The following is a 13,432-nucleotide window of genomic DNA, read 5'->3' as shown; positions in this document are numbered from 1 at the left end:
GGTGAGCAAATTGCTCTAAAACACTCTCAAGTATGGAAAGCACACAGATGTTTGTATTTGATTTTTGCCCTAATATTTGGTGAGGACTCTATAATTTAAATAAAAGGGCTCATTTTTCCCCAATTTAATCTCTTTTTAACAGTGTGGGAGTTATAAACATTATAATAATTTTACCACTTTCATATTTAAAAATATGCCCTCTAAGCATTTACATTCAAGATTTGTTTTTCTTCAGATGTGTAAATAACACATAGCAATTTGCATCTCATGCATAAATCTTTCTCCTGTTGAATGCAAATTAAAAAATAGTAATAATCCAGCCCCCAGCCCCTTTCATTTGCCTTTTTTCCCACCTCTTCATATTTATGGCAAGTTAGCTGGCTAATTCTTCCAAGGAGAATTTTGGGGGTTTATGTGTGTTTAAAAAAAATTAGCTAGCTGAAGTTTTCTTTCACTGAGTAATAAGATGCCTTAAGCTGATTAATAGTGTCTCCTTTTCCAGTCCTAATGAATGTTTTTCAGGTTTTATGCATCCCAGATGAACTTATTTTAAATAGTCTATGTGTGCATGAGTGTTGCTTTTTCTTGGGATTTATCCCAAATGAATTTAGTTTCTCTGTACCTTGTAGGAAAATATCAATGCTGGCTTAATCAATTTTAATTTGCTGTTAAACCAGAAATGAAGCCAGGATGAGCCAGGAAGGGCTGAATGGATGTTTCATGTTGTTGAGGACTCTCTGTGAAATTTGCTTCAGGAAATTGCTGGAGCTCCAAATTTACAAGAAGCTGGTCTCTGACTTGCACTTACCACTTTGTCTGGATACACCCTCAGGGTGGTTTTACTGTACAGATTTCCTGCACTGGCAGTTTCTGTGCCTACTGATCAGTATCATGGGTCTCAGCCCACTAAAAATACCTTCTCTGGAGAATCTTGCTGCCTTTGTAAAAATGCAACCAAAATACCTCGCTGAATCATCTTCCTCATCTCAGACCAACTCTGCTATTTATGTCTGCAGTCACTTCTGCCTCCCTGGCTGCTTCACACCAAGAGCTGGAGCCAGCCTGGGCAGACGTGCGTGGTGCCAGCAGCAGCGGGAACTCTCTGGGTGGGTGACAGCCTTCTGCTTGCGTGGCGAGCCTCAGCCCCGGGCTGGTGGAGATACGGGGTGTTGCAAACTCCCCAGCTCCTGGAGGCAGGTGCTGCTTTAGTGATCGGCTCTGAACGCTGTGGCGAATGGTGGGTGAGAATTTCTTCCGCTGCCGCCTGATCACTGCAATGCTAATTTTAAAGCTGTGAGGAAGAGCAGGGAGGCGATAGCAGGATGGTCCCAGCTGCTCATCCCAGGGAAGCGAGCGGCACTTTTATTTGGAGGGGGAAGGCAGGAACTCCTTTTCACTCACTGCACAGGCGCAGGGAGTGGGGAGAGGAGAGAAAAACTTTCCCTAGATTCCTGTTTCATTTCAGAAAAGTGTTTTCAAAGACACATCCTCTCCCTCCTGTAGGTTATATTTAGTTTTAATCCCTCTTGGCTTCTGCATTGATAGCTCCTTACCATTTTCACTGCAATTAATCAGAACAAGGTTGATTATGCTTTTGCCTTTGTGTAGATCAGGATCCTTCTGTCTAAAACAAGGAAACCTTTGCTGCCTGGGCACACTGCTGCCCATCCCATCCCATCCCATCCCATCCCATCCCATCCCATCCCATCCCATCCCATCCCATCCCATCCCATCCCATCCCATCCCATCCCATCCCATCCCATCCCATCCCATCCCATTCCATTACTCCAGCAGCGCCAGGCAGCCAGGCATGGCCAGATTCACGTGGGGGCTGTCACTCCTGCACTGAAATCATGCAGAGGAGGGCTGAGGTGAAGGATGAGGCAAGCATTGCGGCTTCGGCGAGATGAATAAAGGTAGCCTGTTACCCACTTTCATGCTCCTGTACGAGGTAGATGTGAGGGGGTGGAGGGCTCCACCTTGCCTGCTTAGCAAGCACAGCCATTCTCCTCACGCTCAGTACATTTCTTCAAAAGATGCTTAAATACACTATAGAGTAGTACTTCTGCAATATGAACTGAGAAGAAAGAGTAGTTTTGGAGAGAAAAAAATATTCACAGTAAAGAAGTGAGGGTCCCAAGGAGCTCTAGGTCCCAGCAGCTGCTTCTAACAGCCCATGGGCCGCTTCTATCCCTGTTTCACAGGGAGCAGCAAGTATGGGAGCTTGGGAAGAAATCATAAGAGTTTTGGCCCTTGCCACGGGCCTGTCTGGGTCACCCTGAGGCAGCCAGGCTCTCACTGACATCAGTGGTTGTTTTGGGAGAGTGTGAGGTCAGGAACAGCTGTGAGGATGTGTGATACCTTCTGTGTATTTGGAGAGGTTAACTGAAAGAACAAACTCTAATTGTAGGACTCCCCAGCATGCCCAGGCTATAGATACTGGTTTTGCTGGCTTTCCAGCATTTGCTCTTTTCCTTGACACTTCACAGCTGGTGAATTTGGCTAGAAGATATCTGCCATTTTAGAGTAAGGTATGCCTGTGAATCTCAAAGCTCTTTAAAAATAGGTATTTAAACTCAGCACTCATGTGGGAGTGACTGCTTCAAAGGTTTGTAGTCTGAGGAGTGGAAGGGTTGAAGTTATTTGCCCATAGACTTAAGATGCAGAGCTGAGCAGGCAGCAGGGCTGAGGAGCTGCAGTTCTTAATAAGCCACTCCAAGCACTTGTCTGTAATCCCTCTTTTTCAGTTAGTAGCAAATGATAATTTTTAACATTGCCCCTTAGAAAAGCAAGTGCTGTATCACTCCAAAGCAACCGAGGTCAGAAATCTTTCAGTTAAACTAGCTAAAACTGCAGAAAATATTTCTGAAGGACAGACATACTATGCATTTTTATTCTCCCACCTGCTTAAACACTGGACTGTGTGTTTCTGTTCTGGTTTTAGACAGGGCTGATGAGTTGCAACTCCAATTCAACTTGCAGCATGTAACATTTGATTTTGCTGTGTCTTTGATTAGCATATCATACCCTTAATACATCCTTACTTGTCAAGCAACAGCTCTGTATGTAGAGATGAGAGTAGCCGCAGAGAACATGTTTCCTTTGCTCATATAGGAGAAGATGAGAGGTAACATGATCTTGACCTCTGAAAGTCAGGGACAGCTCTGAGGGTAGGTGACTTGAGCCAGGACTTCTGCTGATCATATAACAGCAACACATGCTGGTGCCGTAACACAGACATGGATTGACTTTTTGGAGGGGAGTCGTGTTTTCCGAGTTGGAAATATACTAAATTGTATGAGGTCCTAACCCATGTAAAGCTAGCGTTAACTGCATATGTGTGCCCTGTATTATTAAAATTTTAACTATTTCTTTTTTTTAATAGGAACAAAAGCAAGCTGATTCTTAGTAGATTGTGTTGCTGAATTTTGGGTGGAGAAGCAGCAACTCCTTGAGTGAATTACATCTTTAGGTGATGTCACAAGGACCATCACTTCAGGGTTTTATTGCTCCCCAAGAAACAGTGTCTGCCCTTTCCCAGGAATCTGGTTTCATACCATTGACAAACAGCTGGGGAGTGAAAAATATCATCTGTAGGACATAGTTAACTCACACAAGTAAATATGGCCATAAACTAGAAGTTAGCTAGTGCATTTACAGATGTTCATTCTAATCCAGATGCAGCTACTGTACCTCAGAGGTCTTGCAGGCATAGTGCAGAGGCTGCTTGGCCATGTTGCATGGAGAATTGATGAAGTCACATGATGCTGCTGTTGCCATCTTCTTTTTTTCCCCAGCTGCTAAATTACATTATAATGCACTAAATAGACACTCAATATTTTCGTTATATAAATTTATCATGTAGCAATTACTGCAGTTAAACTTGGTGCGGGTATGTGATTGTAAATGGGAGGTGGTAATCAGTGTAATTAGAAAAGGAAAAAATGTGCCTGCAAAACAACCTCTGCATTACAATATTGCCCACACTATAAACACCTACCACATGGTGTGTCCCTTCTCAGTTACACAGTGTAAGTCCTGTGTTGATTCAGGCTTGAATTACATTGTAAATCTTGTTTGTGAATTTATAGACTGTCCCTTTGAAGGCAGAATTGTGCCAGCCTATTTATTTAAAGTCCTGTTTTCACCGCAGCAGCATGCTTTTGAGATGTAATACCTTATGTGCAAAATCCCTGAGTGACAGCATCTCTGCAAACTCATGATACTTATAATACATTACATATTATCAATAAAATGTTGCAAGACATGTCATAGATCTTATTAACATAACCTGAAATAATGGGTACAAGTTTGACTTATCTGTTGATGGATTAAAAGCAAAGCTTGGATTGTTAAACAGAAGTGAAAGGCTTAGGGCATCATTAAACGGTTTCAAGTAATATGTCTGTATTTCACTGTAAGAGGTCAAAACATACCTGAAAAGTTAGCTGTCCCCAAGGCAACTTGCAAAGTTTGAAGAAAATCAGAAATAGCTTTGAAGACTTTTTTTTTTTTGTAGTTACATTTGCCATTGCCCTGATATTAATTATGATGCAAATTGCTCCCAAAGACCTTGACTGCCCTAAAACAGGTTTCTTCCCCCCCCCCCCCCCCCGCCCCCCCCCGCCATCCCCCAAAGTGAACCAGAGAAAATAAGATCTGAACTGTCAGGAAATCTAGACAACAACCAAACCTTTGGTACCAGTGATGCATAGATTGCTTGCCTGTTGTGCCCCATTTCTGAGTTGAGATTCATTATGTCAAGACTAGAGAGTGCAGTGACAAGGAGAGTCAAACAGAGATTTAGAAGTAACTTCTCAGACATGCAGGAACCTGTGCAGGCATATGCAGCTGCAGAATTTGGATGTTAGGTCACAAAAAAATCTTGTACAGATTTTCTGAGAAATTTCTAGAATGTTTGTGCATGCTTATGTAGCTTGACTAGTTTTAATTTATGGGGTGGCTTTTGCTTTTTTAATTGTGGATCCTTTGCCACATCTCTTTGTGTTGGTACTGTTCGTATTTTGGCAACAGGGAAATATTTAAGGCAAGTTATTTATGTGACTCGTCTGAAATTATGTAGAACAAGAATAGGGCCAAAAATAGCTCATAGATGTCCTGTTTCCTAGCCCTCCACTTTATCCTGGAAATACTTCTTTTATTTTGAGTGTCAGTAGGAGTGGCCTTCTGTAGGAAAGTAAATAAGGCTTTCTCCCTCATGCTTTAACTGTTTAAAACATTGAATTTTATTTTTAGGATAAGAACTTCTGTTTTGGGGTGGTGCTGGTATTTCCTTAGTCTAGTAAAGAGGGTAGCTGGAAGGCAAGAAGCCCAGAAGTTACTGCCTTTTTGCATTATTTCTATATTATCATTTCTGGATCAAGTACAAAACCATGACTAGGAGAGACCTATTCCATTGAATTGGGAGAGAATAGAGAGAGACATTTAAAAGAAATCTATCCAGCTGATGAGTAAGCTGGCATGCACCACTGAATCATTAGTAATGTTTATTCTATTAGAGTGGACAGTCTTTTGCTGTTGACGAAAAAGCTCAGTCCATTAGACATTAAATTAAGAGAACACACACATGCACTGCAATCACAATTCGCTCTCCTTGAGCACTGGTCAGTGATAACTTTTGGGTAGGGGGTGAAAGGAAAGAACCCAAATATATTTTCACATTAATTATTACTCTCCTGGGCTCAGGAAAATCCTAGTGTTTTTACACCCTTTATAGTTGAATAACGAATTCCCAGCATACATTACCAATCATCCTAATGACACCCAAAGTCTTTGTATTATTGGGATTTGATCCCAGGACATGGTCACAAAGACTTGGAACTTCCAGTGATACAAAGAAAAGCTGTAACCAAAATACATCAGAATTCAACACATAGCATCTACTTTAGGCACTTATGGACATGGTTCAGTGGTAGATTTGCCACTGTTAGGTTTATGTTTGGACTTGATGATCTTAAAGGTCTTTTCCAACCTAAATGATTCTATGATTCTGTGAGGCCCCTTGAGACCTGAAACTGAAAACAAAAAAAGAACAAATATCTTTGGACAAGTGCTATAAGCCATTCTGATGCTTTGGGTTTGTTTTCTGTGTTTTGGGGGGCAGGATTTGTTTGTGGGTTTTTTTTGTTGTTGTTGTTTTTTTTTTTTTAATCTCTCAACAGTAATGTAAAAAGCTTTCTTTGATGAGTTTAAAAAAATTAATTTTCATTCCTACAGTTTTGTATACTGAATAAATAAAGGCACATGTAAGAGCAGCTTGAGCCTTGCACTGGATTTCCCTGTCTCTTTCTGTTAACCTTAAAGTTCACTGTGCTGAAAACTAATAGCGTCTGGCTGTCAAGAAGCCAGAATAATGACATTTTGTGCCATTATTCTAATGTGGTTTTCACTGTGCATTTTCTTTAATTATTTGCATGAGTAATATCATTATGCATTCATGCCAATACAATTCTGATAATTAATTTACACGATGGCAATTTCTTAATGATTTTGATGTCAAAGTTAATAGCAACATCTGATAGTTGATCTGTTGGTGCTGACATAAATTTAACTTTTAATGTATTAATGCCAAAACCAACAGCAGCATCAAATTACATTGCAGAAAAATAAACATCCACTGGGTAAAAACTTCAGTGGAAAAGCCTTGATCCTTACCCGAGTTTTATAGGTTCAAAATAAAACCAAGACCCCTAGACATGATACTTGTCAGATTTTTACGTTATCTTCCTTTATTCATTTATTTACATCAGTAATATTATTGATGTTTGATATTTAAGAGATCAAATTATGTGATATCATAAAAAAGATTTTGTTCTCTTGTGTCTAGCTTGGTACATATATTCCATATATTAAAATGAAAAAAAAATAATCAGTAATTAAGTTTTTATCTTTGCGGTTCTTTAAGCATGAACTCTTAAACTGCTCTGCAGTGGGGGAATTTAGGACTAGTGTCTGAACCTAAATTTTGGTTTGTGAGTTCCATTTGCACAATGAGGTAGTAATATGAGCAAAATAGACTTTATGTGGAGGCAAATATTGTTAATATCAATAAAACAAGAAACAGAGCAATGCATAATAAGGTTTGAGATCAATATTTTTAGTACATTTTTGCTATATGGAAGTGATACGTAGATAAAGAGATAATTGCAACAGTATATAGGTACCTATTTTTTTATATAGACTCATGTAAGTATTACAAGACAATTAAGAAAATAAAATCGCATTCTTCAGTCTTTGTCCAGGTGCTCTGAAGATCTCTTTAGAAGTTTATAGGCATTTTTATTTACCAGTTAAATGTTTTAGTACACCTTAGTACTGAAAAAATGTATGTGGAACAAATTATGTTAACTGTAAAATGGTAATGGTTGTTTTACCTTTATTTTTTTAATCAAAAGCAAAGCCTCATTCCATGACACAGTTGCTAACATAATATTTATTTCCACCCGCTTCAACCAGTTAAATGTATAGATTAGATGTTAAAAAACATTACAAATAAAATTGATCCTGCCATGTATTTCAACCTTTTCCCCAATTGGCTTTTCATCAATGATATCCACCAAGGGAGTGCACATTTCATTTTATATAGTAAGGAGATAATTACACAGCCTCAATTAGACCTTCCATTGCTGGACTATAAAGAGCTGCTAGCACAGACCCAGATCATTTGCCTTTAAAGTGTACTACCTTTCCTTCTTCAGCATCCACACACAGGCTCTTCGTCCCTACCTGCTGATCAAGAAGCCTCTATGTCTGATTGCTTTTAGCTTGTCTTATCTTCTCTTTCAAAAACATGAAGACGCATACATGCTTGAAGCCAACACCCTAAAACTCAGGCCTGTTGGTGCGGACCTTTTGCTGTGACCATCCTGTGGAGAAGAACATTGCTCCACCTGGAAAGAACTTCTGTTGAATGGTTTAAGAGTCCCGCTGGTGATGGTGAAGGTGCAAAGAGACGTCAAAAGGAGGCCAGGGTTTGTGGATTGCTTTTTAAATGGCTGCATAATAGAGTTTGCAATGAAAGGCTAACTTGGGCCTTATTGCACAGTGGTCCAAAGGCATGTAAAGCATGCTGCTGCATGGGAGACCTGTGACACAAGGACAGCTCATCTATTTGAGCTGGTGGCAGCACAGCTGCGGCTCCCCTCTTCCTACACTGCTTGCTGCCTGCTGCTGCTGCTGAGCCAGTGCCTGAAAGGCAATGTCTGGCACAGAGAAGGACTCAGTGGCAGCGGCTTAGGTCCCAAGGAGGTGAGAAAGAGAAGGGATAAGAGAAGCAGTAGGCAGGGGCAGATGTGGGAGCAGGAGGCACCCCTGCTGGGAAGAAATTGTCCCATGCAAGAGGCTTTCCAGTAATGAACGCAGATGACATGAGCAAATCCAAGTGGCTACATGTGTTGCTTGCACCTTTGCAAGTGTACAGACCTTTGCCCATGCATGTGCCATCTGTGGATGCACACCATGCATACACCCATGGGCCCTGTGCTGAAGCCCTCCCTTCCTCCTCCTATGACCTTCACTTCTGGAGAGTATGCTGAGAGGTAACAGTCTGGTGCTTGATTCTTCGCACATGTTTCTTGGGAGCCATACTTTAGAAGAAGCCTGTGGGACAAGAGGGACTTCACACAGAACTTTAAGCTGTCCTAAGCAACGTACTGTGGATGTAGGTGTGCAGCTACACATCTGCAAACTCATGTAAATGCAGTGCTCTGCTGGAGTACAGGAGAAGAGCATGGATGAGAGGAGATGTCTAAGAGCCCTTGGACTCCAACGATCCTTTGTGAGGACACACACATCTTGTAGCACATCCAGATGTTTTGGCATAAGCTGAGCGCTCCTTAACCTTTGCTTTTAAAAGAGCATTGGGCTGAAGCAGGTACTAGATGTACAATTAAGGATAGTCAGAAAAGGCTGGAAAAGAGTCTGATACATGCAATAGAGATTTTTTTTGTTATACAGTTTTTGTCAAATGTGCTTCTTCCTCACATATTTGTCTGTAGTCATGATCTGGAGATGCTTTCCTCTTCCAGAATAATTTAATTTCAGAGCTGTTTTTGGGGGTGGAGAAAAGAAAAGGGTGAATTCTTTATATGTAAAATTACCCTGTATTAATCAAGTATTATTTTGGTAATAGATTATAAAAATAATAGTATTTCACATTATGACACTTTTATAAGTGGGTAGGATACTAACTGACTGGCCTTTTTCTTTGGTCTGCAGAAACCATGGTTTTTAGTTGTTAAAGTTTCCTTTGGAAATAGGTTAGTCAAGAACACATCTTGGTTTTAAGAATAGCTGCTCAACGAGGAACAGCAGTGTAAATGTTACCTTTATTCCAGGTGAGCAGAAAATCTCTTAAAAGCATTTCTGAGGAGTGTTATCTTTGTGGGTTGATTGTTGGAAGGTGTAAGAAATATGACTGTGATTGTGGTTTGCACACTGAGTGGCTCTCACCCACAACACAAATGGCTTTCTTGTGTGTGGCATTTCAGAAAAACCTTTTTTTTTTTTTTTTTTTGCCTCTGAGCATGTGGAATGCCTGTGAGGAAAATATTTTTTTGGTGCAGGGCTTGTCATGAGTTGGACACAAGACTGAAATGTAGTGTAGGAGTTGGAAAGGGAGGTTTTAAAAATTCAGAGTTGCCTGATGACTGGGAGCATTACTAATGAAAATATGTTTGAGTTAAATTTTGAAACTAAATGTCCCATAGAAGAGAATTGTATTAATTTCCTTCCTCCCCAGAATTCATACTGAAGTTTCCATAACCTTAAGTCTGGCCCAGATAACTTAGCCTCTGAGTCAAAAACTGCTCCCTATGTCTCACATAAACACCCACGCCCAGGCATCTCATATTATCTTCCATTTCTTCAGTTCGCCAATTATTTGCTACACCCAGTTATTGTGGGGTATCTTAAATTAGCTCCCCAGTGACTCAAACATTTATTAACTGCTCAGGTGCCAGGAGTTCAGCACATACATAAAGCTCTGGGGCCTAGGATGTTGCAATCGAAGTTGTTTAGGACACAGATGGTGGTCCTTCTGTACCCTGAAGCATGGCAGAGGCAGCAGGGGTACCACCTGGGGACAGAGTTGTGGCTGGGATGTTCCTGCCACCCTGAGGTCTCTGGCTGCTTTGCCCATGGAGCTACTGACAGCTGCCCTGTTACAGGCCTGGCATCTAGATGGTATCAGGAGAATGAGTCCCACTGAAGACAGCAGATCCCTTGTCCATCCCCTCTTGGCCATGCCAGCCAGCTGTGCCTCCCAAAGCCGGGTGTGTGTGTGTGCTCTCTACTTGTCCTCTCTACCATGGGGATGTGGAGTGCTCCACAGGAGACGGGATGCATCTTGTTAGCAGTGTCCCTTTGAGTCATGAAGCCAAAGGGGGATGGCAGCAACAGTACACTACTCAGTTTCTTTAATCATTTGTGAGCTCAGAGGTGTGACTGTGGATGCGATCTAATGCTTTCACCCTTAGCGCAGAAGTTGATTTCTGCAAAGGCAGTAATTAGTCAGTAGGCAGCCTATCTACCAAGTACAATGCTCATTGTTTCTCTCCTTGACAGCTAGCTCAGACTGGTTATTAACAGAAAAAAAAGCTTTCGCTTTGAAAGTCTTTTTGAGCCCTCCATCCTCCACCACTACATTTCCTTCGGAGAAACCACACTGAACTGCATTATACTGTGGCTGGGCTTGCAGAGCCTCTTTAGGGTGCCGTTAGATGCACTGGTCCAGAAGTCTCAGACTGGACTACGACCAGGAAAAGCAAGTGTTGTGTTTTGGTGGAGATAGTCTCTTAGTTCCTGTTGCATGCACTGCTGCCTGTTGAGCTGGGAAAAAGTTTTGTTGGAGAAGCTCCACACCATGTTATGTGGCAGCTTTCTAACAAGAGGAAAATTATTTCCTCTGGTACTTGTTGTTGAACCGGCATTGATAACCCTGAGTCCTGTAACCATTTGGATGTCTTCAGTCTGCAGACCACAAAGAGTTTTCACTGTGACTGGACAGTTACTAATGTCCATTTATTCCACTGTCTTTGTCACCCAAAGCTTTCAGTCATAAAGTTTACTGACTAATTATACTGAGCAATATGTTTTTAATACAATGTGTATTTATGGTCTGTAATACTGGAATACATAAAGCCTTAAAAAATATGCTACATTTGAGCCCTAAATCATATGATTTTACAAGGGGTTGTGTATATTTTTTGCATCCACTTTAGACTTACACACATACAGTATTTCCAATTGTTTACATATGTTAGGATCTCTTGCATTTAAATAGCTCATTATGCAAATATTTATGAAATACATGTATATTTATTTTTACTGTACCCTCTATTCAATCACTGAGCTGAGATTTAATGTCTAAACATTGTCTGCACTTGCATGTGCAGTAATGAATTATGAGTAATTATGTACTATATACAATTATACAACAAAAATTACAGATTCAAAAAATATTAACGTTGCAAAGCCAAGCACTCAAATTTATGGAGCATCAGAGGTAAGGTGCAATCCTAATTCAACCCCCGATTATGCATGTGTGCCTTATAACATGGTCTTTACTAGCCATACTCTGGTTGTCCCGCAGCTGCTTTCAGCTGCGATGGGTGCGTGACCATGTCGCAGGCCAAAGCCTTAGGCTCCAGCCAAGCCCTGGGATCAGACCAAGGCCAAATTTGCGATGTTTCCCAGGCAAGAACTTTTCCCTGGATTTGGTCACCTAAGCAACTGACCTAGCTCAGTGAGCATGCTTCTGATTTTCCCACCCCAACAGCAAGAGCTTGCAGCAAGAGAACGCCCTGCACTCATTCACCTCTCAGTCTAGAGCCGTACACTGAGCAGGACTGATTTTGCATTTGAGACATTTGAAAGAGCACTGTGTTCTCATTTAATCAAAGGCTGAGCCTGAAGTACATTTTGTTGAAAGGTTTTTTTGACCAGAATATCTTCCACCAGGAAATGCAGCTTTGTTGGAATTGAAATGTTTTGTAGGAACATTTTGTTTGTGATGATAGTTTTGACAGAAAAAAATGTGAGCAATTAAAAAACTGAAGAAGGTGTTTCTCATTGCCAGTTTTTTTACTGTAGACCTGATTTCTTTTTCTTTTGGTTTCAGAACATATTTTATTTATATTTACTATTCAAGAGTTAAATATTATCAAATTACCTGTACAACGACCTTGAAATGTTTCAATCCTGTTGATTCTGACATTGGCCAGTTTCATTACTAGACTTCAGTAAGTTTGGTTTTTAACAAGTATGGGTTTTAATGGCCTTTGTGCACGCACAGTGCTTTCCTAAATTTTAAGAAAGCAAGTAAATTCCAGAAACTTAATTTCAGCAGAAATTATAACTGCTATGAGGATGACACCCAATCTAAAAAAAAAATAAAATAAATCAGTTCAAATGGATAAAGTTTTCCCAAGTTATAAGCAGCCAAAATAAATTTACAGATCGAGTGGAGTCATCCCAATAATAGATGGCATCTTTAGTTCCATCCATTACAGTGCAAACAATTTGTCCCTGGAAGTTACTCTGAAAACTGTAACTGTGTTTCATTTTGTAAATAATATAACTTATAGAGAATTTGTAACACAAAGAGAGAATATTTGAAGCCAGGGGTTGTTTTTGATGTTAGCTGAATCAGTGATGAATATGAAGTATACAACTGTCTACAGGCAAAAATTATTTCTTAAGCTAATTTATAGCAATATGCATCTTGCTTTAAATAAAAGCCAGACTAAAGAGAAGTGCCTTTAAATTGGAGACAAGCTGAACTACATTAACACCATTTGGGCAAAGATTTCTTAGGATGTTAAAATGAATCTGATCCCAAAGCTTTTATTTCCAGTTCACAAAACATTTTATAACTTCCCGGGGTGCTTATGTTAAATGACATGTAGCTCAGCACATTCTGACTATGGAAATGGAAAAAGGAAAAGCAAAACAGTGATGAGACTCATGTAGATAAGCTCCAGGAAATATTAAGAATCTTATTAAAAAGCAATGCTTTCATAGCATTTCCTACTAAACAAACAGTGTTTGGGTAGTGTCTGACATAACAGATAGGGATGCTCCAATTCATTACTCAGGCTCTGTCTCTGGAGACATTTGGAAACAGGAGTGCTCACAGCAGGCATGCTCGGAAGCTTCACCTGGGTGGTAAGAAATCCACCTCCATACAGAATACTGCAACAAGGACTTGTTTGGCTGTAGGCTTGACTGCTTTTTCTGTGAAACATTAATTGGCTGGGTGAAAAAGATCACCCTGGCTTTCCACAGACCCTTGGCTTCAGGTGGCCACAACTCCTTTCAAGCCTTTTTACATTCACTTTTCTACTACCTGCTTCTTGTGGATCTTAATAGAGGAATTAGCTTCTGATCTTCCAAGGACTAGGATTTTTGAACA

Source organism: Falco biarmicus, chromosome 6 (genome assembly GCF_023638135.1).
Source record: "Falco biarmicus isolate bFalBia1 chromosome 6, bFalBia1.pri, whole genome shotgun sequence".
Lineage (NCBI taxonomy): Eukaryota > Metazoa > Chordata > Aves > Falconiformes > Falconidae > Falco > Falco biarmicus.
The sequence above is the reverse complement of the archived record's forward strand: the minus strand, read 5'-3'. Positions refer to the sequence as shown.